The following is a 16,653-nucleotide window of genomic DNA, read 5'->3' on the forward strand; positions in this document are numbered from 1 at the left end:
CCCTGCAGAGTTAAAGGGGTAATATAATAGTACATGCACTTTTACAAGCTGATTGTATGGAAATGTGTGTTGGGTTGGCAGTGCCTGTACACAACCTTCCTATAATGATAAAAATCCATCAAGTGTTTTTTTTTTTTTTTTAAATCTCCTTCACCATCAGACACCCCTCCCATGAATGTTGATTGACAAGCAGCGTTTCATCTCAGACCCGACCTGAGCGAGCTTAAGCTTTCATCATTACTAGGGCTGGGATAAACGATTCTTTTTTAAACGATTAATCTAGCGATTATTTTTTTGATGCATTGATTAATCTAACAATTAATTTTTCCTGTTCGTTTCGATTATCGATTATCTCCCCATTAATTGCCTAAAAGCAATTTATACATGTCTGAATGAAAAAACCGAATTCCTTAACATTATGTTTATTGCTCTTAAAATTCTAAAGTAAAATTCTATACAAGAGCAATGCATTCAATAAAACCTTGAAAACATAAAGTACACACACACACACACACACACACACACACACACACACACACACACACACACACACACACACACACACACACACACACACACAAATAAGTATAAACCAACAACAAAGAATCACAATATACGATTTTTCAATGTATGCAACTCAGCCTATAGGCTATGCCCATCAATTAAATATCAACAAGTTGGCTAATCAAATCCGGGACACACTGCAAGCGTGCCATGTGTTTCGGCTCCCATGTTAACAGGTTGAAGTTTGCACACTGCCTGCGCGACGCGTGCATGCTAGAAATAGAAGAGCGCCTATTTTTGACGCGAAACATCTCCAGTCAAAATAGTATAGGAAAAGATGTTTACATATAATTTTGACATGAATACATATTAATAAATTACATTTTCATGTTTGAAAGTCTCTAGGTTAACATAAATGCAGATATAGGCCTAATTGTAATAATAAAAAAACGACAATTATCGATTTTGAAATATTGCAACTGTCAATGCAGAACAAAATATTCTGTAGCCTATTTTGCCATCAATACCATAGATATGTGGTCAATAGGCTACTGCCGCCGTTGTCTTTGCTGTATCAGTAGGCTATTTATGTTTAACATTAAGTATAGGGCTTCCCGCATCAATAGCAGCAGCTGTGCAAAGGCAGAGAAAACACCACGCAGCCGCCCCGTAGGTGACACAGAACAGAAACGCCACACGCAGTCGCGGCATGCCAGTGAAAACAGTTACATGTAGAGTGCATTACAGGCGCCAATATTCCGGTTCAAACCGGAATAGTCCTGGGTTGAAACTGTGCTCACTTAGAGGATGGATACCCTCGGTCACATCAGCGCGATAAGACATTGAACATTTGAAATTTAAAACAGCTTATTATGTACGTAGCCAATGTGTCCAAGTGAATATGCTTTCACTTGATGCAAACGTTTGTTTTTGTTATTAAAATACATAAAATATTACCAAAACATCTGGCTTTAAAGTTAATGTGGAGGTGGTAAGTTAACACTACGCTTAATTAGGTAGATGGTTTATAATGGTGTCTGTTACTGTCTAAAAATAAATCATGTTGTAACAGTTATTACAACGCTGTGGCAAGCAGCGGGGTGAGGGACCGTGAGAACGGGCCGGTGACAAGTGCTAATAAGTGCCAGCTGCTTGCCACACTACTCTCGTCTCGCGGCAGAGTGACGGGAACATAAAAGGAAGAGCAAAGGCAGCGGAAGACGAGAAGACCAGGCCTGGATTTTATGTTATGTTTTGTTTACGTTCTGTTGTGTGTGTGCGGGCAGTCGTCCGTGAGGGGCTGCCCGTGTTTTATTGTGTGTGTGCGCGACGTGTGTGTGCGACGTAAAGTTTTTTTGAACGTTCGCCGGTTCCCGCCTCCTTCCTTCCATCAAAGAACCTCATTACAAACGCAACGGGTCGGGTTCGGTTACTGCTCTGTCGGACGTGGGCCGGGCTCAGACTGAAAAATGTGGCCCGATCCGCACTCTAGTATGCACATCCCGTGCACAGGATGATGCACTTGAAGCAACACGGAGTCACATGCTCATAGCGCGCCGCGTTCCATCCGCATTGAGAAGTTCATAACAAGATATAGACGCGTAGTGTATCTGTGCAGTATGCTTATAAGCCGCTTATATTTTTGGCGGCCGCCAAAGCAAAATGTTTGTCCCGCCAAAGCCTTATTTGATGAGTTATTGTGATTTATAAATTGATGTAGATTACTAATGCGCGTAACTCTCTGCTCGTTCTGACACTCAGTTAACGTGCGCCCTTGTTAACTAGGTGAAGGAGAACGAGCAGAGAGCCGTGCGCTCTCTCTGTCTTCAAAACCATCACCGTTCTCTCTCTTTCTCACTCGCGCATATCAATCAAAATCAACAGAACTGACAAAATGGTAACAGGTCTTGAGACTGAATCCGTGCGCCACGTGGCGTGGTTGCACAATATTTTCCCTGAATTATTGCTGGATGTGAATTGTGCTCAAAAATCGCATGAACCATACTTTCAAATAAATAGAAAATATCCTTATGAAGTGTTTTCTGTGATCAGTCTTTTGCGTGGTTTTAAGAGTCTGGGTTTACACATAATGTGTCCGCTTTTGTCCGATTCGTGAGCTAATGACTCATTTGAACCAATTCATTTTAATGAACTGATCTGTCCAACACTGAACTCACGAATCGGTGTGTAATCATTTACTCACAACACCTCTGAAATGAGAAGTGTGCTTACCCCATTAAACAAGAGGGGTTAGTACAAATTAGTCTTAATAATCCACAGTATTTTCATGTATTTATTTTGAGTATTTATATTGATAATGTGTAGTAAATTACCACAAAAAAAAAAAAGTTTAGACTGGAATAAGGTGAAAGCAGAACAACGCAAGTTAAATTGTTTATGGCAGAGAATTAGACTATTTGTTATTAAATTTTTAATCCTGCTTTTTAATAATTGTTGCCAAAATAATGAATCAGTAAACCATGCAAACTGTGTAAAAATGAGGAAAAAAAATGTTTGCATTTATTTTACATTTATTGGGTTCACAGATCACGCGGTTAAGTACTTTTACTGTTGGGGTGTGTGTGTGCGTGCATGCGTGTGGATGGGTGGATCACCATGACTGGTCAGCCACCACCGAAGACCATTTCTGACCCAGGAAAAAGCCTGACCTGATAGAAAGTAACACGATTTACAGCAATAAACGCCAGCGAGATAGTAATTTTATGAGAAACCGTAGACAATTATCTACAGATCAAGCATAATAACAGAAACAATAAATCATCATGGAGAGAGTTTCGTGTTGACTGTCGTAACCGAACGCGACTCAGTTTAAAGCTGAATGGAGAGTGACTGACAGCCGCAGCGGAGGGAGAATGCATTGACGTGAACTTGAATTTAATGACTTAAATATTAATCTGTACTCACATTAAACTATGGAATGGCTTCAGAACACGTATATAATGTTTTTGTGCCTTTTGTGGGGCACTGGGGCTTAATAATAAGACTATTAATAATAAGAATATTATGCACAGTATCGAATTTGGATCGGTCTTGTCTGTCCGATATATGATCCAGCAAATAATGTTGGATCGGAGCCGATACCGATCCTGAGTATCGGATCGGTGCATCCCTAGTACTAATGAATCATTGGGTGCGTTTACAAGCACCTTCTTAAGCCGATTATGGCTAATAAGCCGACATTGAACATTGTCATGTAAAAGCGGTAACCCGTTTTCTTTTATTGGAGTAAGGTCATAAACGGTAAGCATAAACCAGTCGGGACAGGTAGTTTTTTTCCTCTTACCCTGATTTTGCACTGCATGTAAACGCATTAACCTGCTTTCTGTCGGCTTATTGAAGTGCGCATGTGTGATAGGTGACAAAAAACGCAAACTTAGAGCAGATTTAAAGGCATCCAGACAGAACGAGCTAGCGTTTTGCATAAAATAAGGACATATATCACAAACGTAGACTCTTTTAAGACCCAGAAAATTGTAAAGATGTGTTCTCTCTTATGCAGCAGAAGTAGAAGAGGTTCAGTCAAAACGCTGCATCTGTAACTGCATGAGGGATAATATGAGCTGTAAATCTTCCGATGACACGGTGCACGCTAGGGCTGAACGATATTCTGTTTTAACATCGACATCGTGTTGTGTGCGTCTGCAACAGTCACATCGCCGGAACATGCGATGTGAAGGGTAGTAGTATTTTTTTACGGTCTATGGTAGTAGCCCATGGTGTATTAAGCACACAGTAAACACGAGTTTGTTGCTGGAGTGACATGCACGTTCCTCATGCTGCTTACCGCTCACGGCCAAACATTCGAAGAGGGAAAAAAAAGGTTCGTACCAGAAATCATCTTTTTGGGACTATTTTGGCTACATAAAGGAGGATGTTGAACAAAAAGAGGTACTTTGCATGGAGTGTCTTGTGGCCACACAACAAGAAAACACCACCAATTTGTCTGATCACTTAAAACGGCACCACAAAGATCTTTACGACGAATACAAAGCAGGGCTCGACATTAACGCTTGTCCGGGACATGTTTTGAAGGGACAAGTGAAAGAGAACTTTACTTGACTGACGGACAAGAGACTGATTAAAACAAAAAATAACTAGCGAATCACCAAAATGCAAGAATGCTTGTGCATTAATTTAGTGTAAGTGGCGATGGATTGTGGATAATATATAATGAACTGATGATAATAAGGTCGCGCTGTTGACGCTCGTGCAGCCTCTCGAGGAGAAATCACAACACTAGAGCATTTTCCTTAATACCATCATGACTGAAAATGGACACTGATTTCATTTGACAGCTACATAAGCAACTAATTAACAATCACTTAGTCACTTACATTTTAGATGCAATATTTAGTGTTTTTGTTCTATTTCAGCAGTGAAAATCTTTCATAGCAGACCCATAACACGTCTCACTCATAGCAACAAGTGTGAACGATTCAGCGTTCGAATGAATCGTTTGAATGAACGACTCAGTGACTCACTCATTAAGACGGTCACCTGCTGCCACCTACTGGAGGTTTAGTTTCATGTTTGCACATATTTTCCAACATTTCTTTTTGTCACTTGTAATGAAGCTTGCTTATTAGTGAAATTATTAATATCACGGAATGGCAATTATTGACTTTAGCCTGGATTGATGGCTCTCAATATCGCAATAATATATCGTTGGGGGAAAAAATATCGCAATGTAATTTTTTTTCAATATCGTGCAGGCCTAGCACGCTTTATTAAACATCACAACTGACTAGTGCTGCAACGACGCGTCGACGTCATCGATGACGTCGACTACGGAAATACGTCGACGTTCGTGAAATGCGTCGACACGTCGTGTCAGACGTTCATCTCGCGTAATGTTGGTTTCTGCTCCTGGTTCTATCACAAAAACCTAGACCGCGAATATCAAAAGTATGGGAATACTTTAAACAGAGGCCAAACAGTGTTTCCCACACGTAGACTAATTTGTGGCGGACTGCCACATAATCAATAACGGCCACCACATTCGTCATTCATTCATTTTTACGCTATTTAAATGACGCACGCATATTCGTTTAGCTGCATTTCCTTAAGTTCTCTCTCCGTCCTTTTGCGCGTCTCTTATTCACTCACACACACACACACACGCGTTGCATTCGACCGTAAAACAAGTTTTATTGCATTTTGGCGCATTTAGTATGACATAGCTTTTAAAACCAGAGCAGTTGAATAGCAGAGTTGCGACACGCCTTCATCACGCGGCAGCGCGCGGTCACGGCGCTCATATAATTCTAAACAAACCAGCGCGGTGTCAATCAATACAGACCAGTGTTTCCCAACCGGGATCCCGAGCAAAAGTTGCGGGGACGCACTTACACTTCGGTTCATCTCGCATCTGATGACGGATCTTTAATATGGGTTGTAACTTGAAAATAATGCTGTATGTATGTTTCTGTCGATGGATACACGCGCTGACTCCTCAGGTATACACTACAACAACATCGATAATAAAAGAAAAACGTGGGCAAAACGGTCTCTCTTTGTAAACTTTATAAAACGCATGCGAGTGCTGCTGTACGTCCGAATATGAGCAGTCATTTTCACAGTCATCACCCCCGTGTAGCAAGGAGACTCGAATGAGAAGATCTGTCTCTGCACTCGTCCCAAAGCGCGCAAATAATGAGTTATCTTTCAAATCCTGTGCTTAAACGGACAAACTCACAAAAAGTATGTCAAAATGTCATAGCCTACTCTATGCCTTAAGTGAACTTTATACAGAAAATACGACGACTATCCGTGGGTCTTAAAGGGGCAGTAGCATTCACTGCTGTCTGTTTAATGTCAAACAAAAGATAAAGACATCACTCACTGCTCCTGACTGAATAGCTTTTGTAAGTTTAATAAGGATTATTTTTTTTTGATTTTAAACAGTTAAATGTGTGGTTATTTTACTTTTGATTACTTCATTCCATTTCTCTACCTAAAAACTAATGTTAGACCTACCTGAAAAGCATTGTTTATTTTGTTCTCATCTTTGCTCAATAGTATTTATTTGTGCTGCTGCTTCTAAGTAATCTATTTAAGTTATCTGTTCTTATTTTCTTTATTTTCATTTGACAGTAGTCCTTTTTCCCCTGAACAAAGCAAATACCGAACTGTACTGAAACGTGAACCTAAAACCGTGATACAAAGCAAACTGTGAGCAGTCTGTACTGTTACACCTCTAGCGTAACTTATGCAAGGGGGTGCCACAGAATTTTGAAAAATTTCAAAGGGTAAAAAAATAAATCGTTAGATTAGTCGACTAATCGAAAAAATAATCGTTAGATTAGTCGACAGAAAAAATAATCGTTAGTTGCAGCTCTACAACTGACGTAACATTTGAAAAACTCCATTGTCAGATATACGGACATTATTATTGACGTCACTACAAGGAAATAACCTGGTTTATTAATAAAGTCATGTAAACACGGTTTACTTGTGTTATCAGCTTACTGGTGTGCATGTAAACGCACCCATTGTGAAAAAAACTTGCATAATGTTACAAGCACGCCAGGCTCCCGTCTGAAAAATCCCTGATCACGACCTATCGACAGGGTCTGGATCCTTGAATACAGCATTATCTCGCTGCTTACGAGGATTCCATCGGGCTAGAATGGTTCATTCAACATTCCATCCGCTTCACCACTCATATGCAGTCATGTATCGAAGAATACTAGGGCCAGCCGTCTTACTCATCATACCTCCGCCAACCAGATGGTGTCAGCTCTCCAGAACCAGCCAATGAGGCCATGCAGCTGGACAACTTCATTCCTTCATTCCTTCCCTTCAAAAGATGAAACCACTCGCCACCACTGTCAACCTTACTGCTGCTGGTTTTCCCTTCCAGTTAACACCCTCCTCGACTCTGGGTCAGCTGTTAATTTCATTTTGGGGACCCTCTGCCGCCAGCTCAAACTCTACACGACCACCACGTCGACTGTCTATCAAATCAAATCGATAACCAGAAGACCTCTTAGTCGGAGGCAGGTCAGTTGCTCCATCGGCCCTATCTGCATTCAAGTTGGTATCCTCCACATGGAACGATTACACCTGTTGGTTCTGAAGGAGTCCACGGTTGACATCATCTTAGGGCGCCCATGGTTAGAGCAGCACAGCCAAGTCATCTCCTGGAAGACGGGGGAAGTCCTGAAGTGGGGCGACTCCTGTTTCCTGGACTGCTTCCCATCTCCACCGGTACGTCCCTCTCCTCGTTTCCAAGATCTCCATGTCTGTGCCACGTCCATCGAAAGCCTGGTAGAGCGACCTTTGATGGATGTCCCGTCCTGTTACGCCCCCTTCAGGGATGTCTTCTGTCCCCAATGGGCTTCCAAGCTGCCTGCCCATCAGCCATGGGACTGTGCCATTGATCTGCTGCCCGGTGAACCAGTGCACAAAGGAAAGACCTTTATCACTCCCGGAGGAGAAGGCCATGGAGGAGTACATCAAGGAGGCACTGGAGCAAGGCTACATCGGTCTATCAACTTCCCCTGCTGCTTCGAGCTGCTTCTTCGTGGCAAATAAGGACGGGGGCTTGCGGCCTTGCATCGATTACTGGGCACTTAATAACATAACCATCAAGTTCAGGTACCCCCTTCATCTCGTCCTGGCTGCCCTGGGACATATCTGTGGTGCCACTGTGTTCACGAAATTGGACCTCAGCAGTGCGTACAGGATATCATCCATGGGGTTGCTCCGGGAGTTTCTCCATAAGTTTGTGCTGGTCTACATAGACGACATCCTTATCTACTCCCGGGGCCTGGCCGTACACGTTGCGGAGGTCCTCCAACGCCTGAGGGACTTCCACATGTACCTGAAAGCCGAGAAGTGTACATTCCACCATCCCTCAGTACAGTTCCTCAGGTACAACATCGATCGCAGTGGCATCCGGATGGACGAGGGGAAGGTGAAAGCCGTCCGGTCCTGGCCAACTCCATCCACTGTGAAAGAGCTCCAAAGATTCCTTGGCTTCGCCAATTTCTATCAACAATTCTTCCACCAGTGCAGTACCATCTCCAGTCCACTCACTAGCCTCCTCCGCAACCTGGACTCCAGCTGCCACCAAAGCCTTCCAAACCCTGAAGAACATCTTCACCACTGCTCCCCTGCTCATCCACCCCAATCCGGATCTCCCTTTCATCGTGGAGGTGGACGCCTCCACCACAGGAGTGGGAGCGGTCTTCTCTCAGCAAATCAACTATGACATCGGCAACCGTGAACTCCTCGCCATCAAGCTGGCGCTAGAGGAGTGGAGGCACTGGTTAGAGGGCGCTAAACATCCCTTTCTGGTCCTCACTGACCATAAGAGTTATCTCCGTGAGGCCAAATGCCTGAATCCCCGTCAAGAGCTATGGGCGCTTTTCTTCACACAGTTCCACTTCAACATCTCCTATCGACCGGGCACCAAGAACATCAAGGCAAACACCCTTTTCAGAATCCATAGTCCAGAGGAGAACACAGAAGAGCCAGAACCCATCCTTCCTGCACAACTCTTTGTTGCTCCGATCGCCTGGTCAGAAGAGACCCTGCCATCTGCCAATGCCTCCACCCACATTCAGCCGAGTTGCCCTCCAAACCTGCAGTCCGTCACCAGACCTAGTTGCATTCCGCTAATCCACTCTTCACATACCTTTCTGGGCACTGGTCACCCTGGGGTCAATGAAACCCTCTCTATCGACCGGGCGCCAAGAACATCAAGGCAAACACCCTTTTCAGAATCCATAGTCCAGAGGAGAACACAGAAGAGCCAGAACCCATCCTTCCTGCACAACTCTTCGTTGCTCCGATCGCATGGTCAGAAGAGACCCTGCCCTCTGCAAATGCCTCCACCCACATTCCGCCGGGTTGTCCTTCAAACCTGCAGTTCGTCGCCATACCTCGTTGCATTCCACTAAGCCACTCTTCACATACCTCTCTGGGCACTGGTCACCCTGGGGTCAATGAAACCCTCTCACTGCTACGCCAATGCTTCTGGTGGCCCCAGATGTCATCAGATGTCAGAAGGTACATGCAGGGATGTAGGGAATGCGCCATGGCCAAGAGTCCATGCCATCTACCAGCTGGAAAACTCCATCCAATGCCCGCTCCCAACCGTCCATGGTCATACCTGGGAGTGGATTTCATCACGGACCTGCCAGTTTCCGAGCACTGCGTAGTGGTAGACCGTTTCTCCAAGTCCTGCCGCCTCATTCCACTCAGAGGTTTACCCACTGCTCTAGAAACAGCAGAACAAATGTTCAACCACATCTTCCAAAATTATGGCATCCCTGAAGTCATCGTATAGGGCAGGGGTCTGCAGTTCATCTCCAAGGTTTGGAAAGCCTTTTTCTCCCTCCTAGGTGTGACCGTGACAGTGAGCCTGTCATCCGGATACATCCCCAAACGAACGGGCAGACCGAACGCAAGATCCAGGAGATTGGGCATTTCCTCCGTACCTTCTGTCATGGCCACCAGGACTCCTGGAACCAGTTTTTAGGATGGGCCGAATATGCACAGAACACTCTCCGCCAGCCTACCACTGGTCTCACTCAGTTTCAGTGCGTCCTCGGCTATCAAGCCCCACTATTCCCCTGGTCAGGGGTACCCTCCGATGTTCCTGCTGTCGGCTACTTAATATTACAAGAACGCCAGGTTCCACCCTGTCCCAGACACAACGCTCACAGTCACCAGAGTACTGATTGCACGCACCTGCACATCATCAGCACGCCAATCACCATCTGCACTTAAACCCTGTTAAACTCAGTCACTGTCCGGTCTCGTTTGCACATGCTACTGCTTATGCTTGCTTCCACGGACTCACCTGAAAACTTACCTGTGTTTCCTTGTCTCCCGAGTGTCTCCATGTCTTGTCTCCTGGCTCCTTGTCCCCATCGCTCCAGTCTGCCATCCTGTCATACACCTGCAACAAAGACGAATTGTATTACTTCAGTTTCACTCTGCTTGGATTCATCTTGCCTTCACTCACCTCTGCCGATCTCATCCTGGTTGTTGTAAACTTTGTTTCACTGTCTCAAGTTCTCTGAGTCATCTCTGTTTGTAACACATAACAATTACAATGTTACAATTACAAAGTCTTTAAGCAGTCAGACGCCATTCTGGATTCTGGGGTTTGCTTGTATGGTAGCTCTGAATTTTCAAAACATCTCGTAATGTGCTTGCCACGGATGTGAAAAATGCAGAAAAACTAACCCAATTTTTTTTTTTTTAATGACGGGTGAAGGTTTTGGAGGCAGTGTGTAAACGTGATTGACATGAGGTTGTATTTTTTTCTTTAATGTTCAAAAATTTCATACGTGATTTTTGTACTCTTAACAGTAACAGGTAGGATATATATGTATACAAAAGTTTCACACTCAAACATTTCACAGTCTTCACTGCATAAATTTTAAATAAAAAATAGATGAATCCTTATTAAAGCTACAAAAGTTATTTAGTCAAGAGCAGTAAGTGATTTTCTCTGTCTTTTGTTCTTTGATTTTACATTACAGACATCAAAACTGCCGGTTTATTAGGCCAGTGTTTTCCAACCTTTTTTCAGTCATGGGACCCTTTGAAAATTTTTACAATTTTTCCGGCACTCTCTCACATACGTTACGCTAGGGGTGTAACGGTACAGATTCTGCTCACGGTTCTGTTTGTATCACGATGTTAGGTTCACTGTTTCAGTAAGGTTCGGTATTTGCCATGCAGGGCTCTACGCTAACTTTTTTCTTGAGGAGCACTTGTGCTCCTAATAAAATTTTTTTTAGGAGCACAGTTAAAAATTTAGGAGCACTTTCTAATCCATCAAACACATCCCAATCATAACTTTCCTATTTCAGGGTGATATTTGTCCCTTTAAATTCATGTCCAGTGGCATATTTACCATTATAAGAGCATTTTTCTAATCTTATTAAATGTATGAATCTTCTGTCAATTTCTTAAATAGAAATAGAAGAGTTGTTTTTAAAATGTTAATTTAAACAATAAAATCAGTTAGAACAATTAGACACAATCAGTCAGTCAATGAGTGTTTTGCATGTAAGTTTTTGAATTTAGAAATATGTAGCCTACAAATTAAACTTTAAAAGTTTAATTTTTTAAATAAAAAGTCCATGCAAAAAGTAAAAATATGAAAAACCGCCTGTAGGTGGTGGGAATTCATTCAGTCAACAGTTCAAAACACACATTCATTTGAATCGAATCGCTTGGAGAGGCGAATCAGTTCTGGTGTGGCTTTGTTTTTCACGAAATAGACAGTGTTGTGGCTAAAACGTTGTTACTTCATATGAAACCTGTGTACACGATCAGTATCACATATGCAATTATGCCAATGCTCGGCGCAATAGAAAGCCATAACTTTTGGTGCTCTGGTGCTTCATAAACAAAACTGCATGCGTCTTGCGGTAGAACATTGCAGATGGATCTACTTTTCTCTTTTTGTGTCTATGGCGAGTCATGCAGATACTGTGCTAATGCGCAGCGGGAAAATAAACACTAATTTTATGTGTACCATACAGTAGGGGTGGGCGATATCTCGATATTTAAAATATATCGAGATATTTTTTCAACTCGATATGGATTTGGACATATCGTATATATCGATATATTGTTTATATTTAATTCTGATTCCGCCACTTTGCTTGTTTGCCTTCTCTGTGCTGTGCTCGCTCCCGCTCGCGTGCCTCCCGCCTCTTGCTTTTGTTCCCCCTCCCCTCGCGTGTCGTCTCATTGAACACGGCTGCTTCCACAACCAGGTGCGGATTAGTTATCATGTTGACAAGCGCGCGCGTTGTTCGGGACCCATGTTTTCCTTCTAACACAACTGCTTGCTAAAATTCATAAAGAAATATTAATGTTCATCATAGTTCAAAGCGCAAGTTTCACCCACAGTCAGGTGATTGACACTATTGGTGCGAGATGCGGTCGCAATCATGTCAGTTTATGATTTGTGTCTTACTGATCGCATGGTTTTCGTTTAAAATGTCAAAATGATCGCATATCATTTGAAAACATTTATAAAGTATTGCAATATCATTACTATATAAATCATTTGAAAACATTTATAAAGCAATATCATTACTATTATTATTTTGTCAGCTTTATCACGGGATTATGATGAATAGGTCTATTCATGTTTTAACCAAGAGGGAAAAACGCGACATCCCGGGTGTCCTGACACACGCGGTGCTCTTCTGTAAGTTGTACTGTATCATATTATCATATAGCCTACCTTCTGACATTCATATTTCTTTCTGTAACTGGAAAAGAAGTGAAATTCAGCTCATGTGTAGCCTGCATGATGAGTTTGAATTTTGTCAAACTCATGACAAACATCACTGTTTGAACTTTGATACAAAATCAGTTTATTTATATCTCAGTCATGCCCCCATCTTTCTGCAAAATGCTTACTGTTTACTTTAAGTGTAAAAAAGGGAGTCTTTGATTCATCTTTTGAAAGCATGACATAAATGAAAAGAAGGAAATATTATTTATTTTCTTTTACAGTTAAATTATTATTATTTATGTAATCAGGGAGTTTTTTTAATGTTACAAAAGCAATTTGTTCCTACATGAACTGACTACCTCTTTGCACTTCAATAATAAAAAAAAGAATTTGTGGTATTTGGCATATTTGTTTTTGCTGTAGTTTTTAGGGGGTTATTTTTCCTGTAAAGATATAGTGATATATATCGTATATCGAGATATAGCAAAATATATCGAGATATATTTTTTGCTCCATATCGCCCAGCCCTACCATACAGTCACTGACAAAAGTCTTGTCGCTTGTGTACAAATTGACCTAAAGTGCCGCTGAAATATATTTCTAATCAAGATTTTTTTTACAAGAAATGGCTCATTTTAATCCCACCAGCTTTTGTGATAATGTTTCAGTGAAAAACTAAACTTTCAAAAAGTATTCGAATATTCACAGCTTGGTAAAGCCCATTGAGTCAATTTTTGCAAAGACATAAGTATTGTCACCTTGTCATATGAGCTTCACCTGTGACTAATAATGGATCAATTAGGTCTCAAGTGTGTATAAAAAGAACCCCAGTACGCTAGACCTTCACATCAACTGCAACTAGACCTCTGCAAACATGCCTAAGATTCACCCTGAGACTAAAGTTTTGATTATCAAGAGGCTGAAGACCAGATCCACTGCTGATGTGGCAGACACCTTCAATGTGTCTCAGCGTCAAGTACAGAGGATAAAAAATTCTGCAGCAGGACGGTGCTCCATCGCATACTTCCATCTCCACATCAAAGTTCATCAAGGTGAAGAAGATCAAAATGCTCCAGGATTGGCCAGCCCAGTCACCAGACATGAACATCATTGAGCATATGTGGGGTAGGATGAAAGAGGACGCATGGAAGACGAAACCAAAGAATATTGATGAACTCTGGGAGGCATGCAAGACTGCTTTCTTAGCTATTCCTGATGACTTCATCAATAAATTGTATGAATCCTTGCCAAACCGCATAGATGCAGTCCTTCAAGCTCATGGAAGTCATACAAGATATTAAATTTGGATCTCACAGCACCACAACTTAATTTGCTGACATATTTTTGTATTTGCAGTAAATTTGTTCAATTTCTGTATAGGCAACACAACTTTTGTCTTGCCAAAATTTGACCTTTCCGTCTTGATTAAATGATAAATATTTTTTCTATGAAAATTATTTATTTCAGTGCATTAAACATCATTTGGGAGGGTTTTAGCTTTTCATATGAGCTATTTCTAACACCAATTAATTAATTAAAAGTCAGGATAATATCAGGTATTTCTAGAAAATAGATAAGCGACAAGACTTTTGTCAGGGACTGTATTACAGTGTTAAACACTAAAATAAACCGTGTCATAATTGATCAGCATTAGTTCATACCTAATCGTTGACATAAATGTGCACTACTCATTGATTGTGTGAGCCTGTAGGACTCACAACACCGCCACCTTCAGGCTTTGAAGCACTCACATTTATTTAATGCAATCATAGCCTTTTGAAGTTTAATAATTACAAAGGCAGTATTGCGATTTTATGTTTTTCCATTCCCAAAATATAAGATGCCTTAAAGTGATAATTTAAGATGCATGTTATACTATTTAAGGTATTGAAGACCTTTTTAATGATTCATATTATATTTAAGAAAATTGAAACAATATTAACTTAAAATATATATAGCTCACTATATAGTACATAAAACAAATTGAATGAAATTTCACTCAATAAACTGTTAAATAAATAATAGCCTATAAAGTGAAGTGTGGATCCATGCACACCTGGCTGATATTACCCACAACCCATTGTGCGTTGTAATGCAGATTCAATTAAGTAACTACAAACAGATAAAAAGTGTAAAAAAAATGTTACTTGTGAGATGTGCGCATCCAACATTTAAGTATAGAGGTTTAGATAAAGGGTTTTGAGTGATCAATTATCAGTATCTAACCTGCCAAAAAGATTATTATTCAGTGTTATCCACATTATTTTTAATCTGCAACAACATTGTGAACTTTTAAATGCATCGTTATGCAAACACATGAGGAGAGTCTCCACATGAAAAGCCAATGGACTGGAAGATCAACATGCTAATATATTTATCTCGGCTATGGTAGAAAATTAAATTAAATTGCATGCGGAGGATTTTAATTGTGACAAGATGATTGACAGGGCCGATTAAACGGTGACAGGATGCATGTGTAACCCCCTTTTTCTGGTTTGTTCTTTCTGTTTCGACCCTCCCGGAAAGGACCACACGGAAGACGTAGGCTGAGCGTTGTTTATCATCGTGTTTACTGGACTGAAATACTTGAAATGACACCAAAAAGACATTACCAAAGTACAACTCATCCGGTTACACAACTGTCAGAATCAAATACACGCGAACATAAGCAACGTGAAAATACAGAGACACAAACAACAAATACTAGGTGCTCCTAATACACTCAACTGGGTTCGGTATAAAACATATATTCTGTCAACCCTATTTCCCTTATAACTTAAATATGAAATAAAACACTTTTAAATCAACAGTTTTGACCTTAAAATAAAAATAAAATCATCTCTGACAACATTTTATTTGTTTGACCGGAGAGATTTTACACCTGCCGTTCTCCTCAACAGCTGAAAGCGAATTAAATTGATGTCAATAACTCCTCACCCTAATGATTCAGATCGCGTGTCAAACTGCTGTATAGTGTGCATACACTTAGATACGCTGTGTCGGACTAAATATAAAATATCTTAAACTTTGTCTGACTCTGAAGATGAAGGGAGGTCTTACGGGTGTGGAATGATATTAGGGTGAGTCATTAATGACATAAATTTCATTTTTGGATGAACTTACCCTTTAATGCAACTGAAAAATTGGCCGACTCATAGTTCATACATAGTTCGACTCATAATCATAGTTTAGTCTAGTGGGTGTCCCCATAGCCCTATATGTGTCCCCATTTCTCTGTAGGTGTCCCCTTTCTTGTAGATGCACTTTATATTGATGAAAGTAAATATTTTAGAATTATTATAAGATGAACAAACATTTTGGCACAATTCAATTCAAATTTTATTTTCCCTGTTACACACACTAGTAGCTTGCCTACTCTTCTGCTACACACTTAAAAGTATATACTCTTTCTTCACAAAAAGAGTACATACTTTCAGGGCATAGTATGAGTAGGTTAACTGGGATGGAGCACTGATTTTGAGAAAGGACCTGATTTGTCACCAGTTGACACTGGAATAATTGTCTTGTGAGCTGGGTTTGCTCATGGTAAAGCTCATGCTTTCGCCTTCTGTGTAACAGTTTATGCTGTGAGATAATACTGCCATTTTAGTGGTCGGGTTTAAACCGAACACAAAGCCACTGACACAAATCATGGATTTACATAAATAAATATCGATACAGTGTTTTTAAGAATCAATACAGTATTGCTGAAAATATCATGGATCACAATACTCATGTGTATCAATATTTTCTTACACCCCTAACAAATACTATAATTCATGATTTCAGATATATTTTCATCAGCCAGTTTCTGAAACCACTGATGCAACTAATTATGCTTTTGGTAAGACAAGAGCTAATAAGATGAATCAGCTGCAGTCACTGAGGTAAATACCTGAAGGACACCAAAT

This window comes from Pseudorasbora parva, chromosome 25, assembly GCF_024679245.1.
Source record: "Pseudorasbora parva isolate DD20220531a chromosome 25, ASM2467924v1, whole genome shotgun sequence".
NCBI lineage: Eukaryota > Metazoa > Chordata > Actinopteri > Cypriniformes > Gobionidae > Pseudorasbora > Pseudorasbora parva.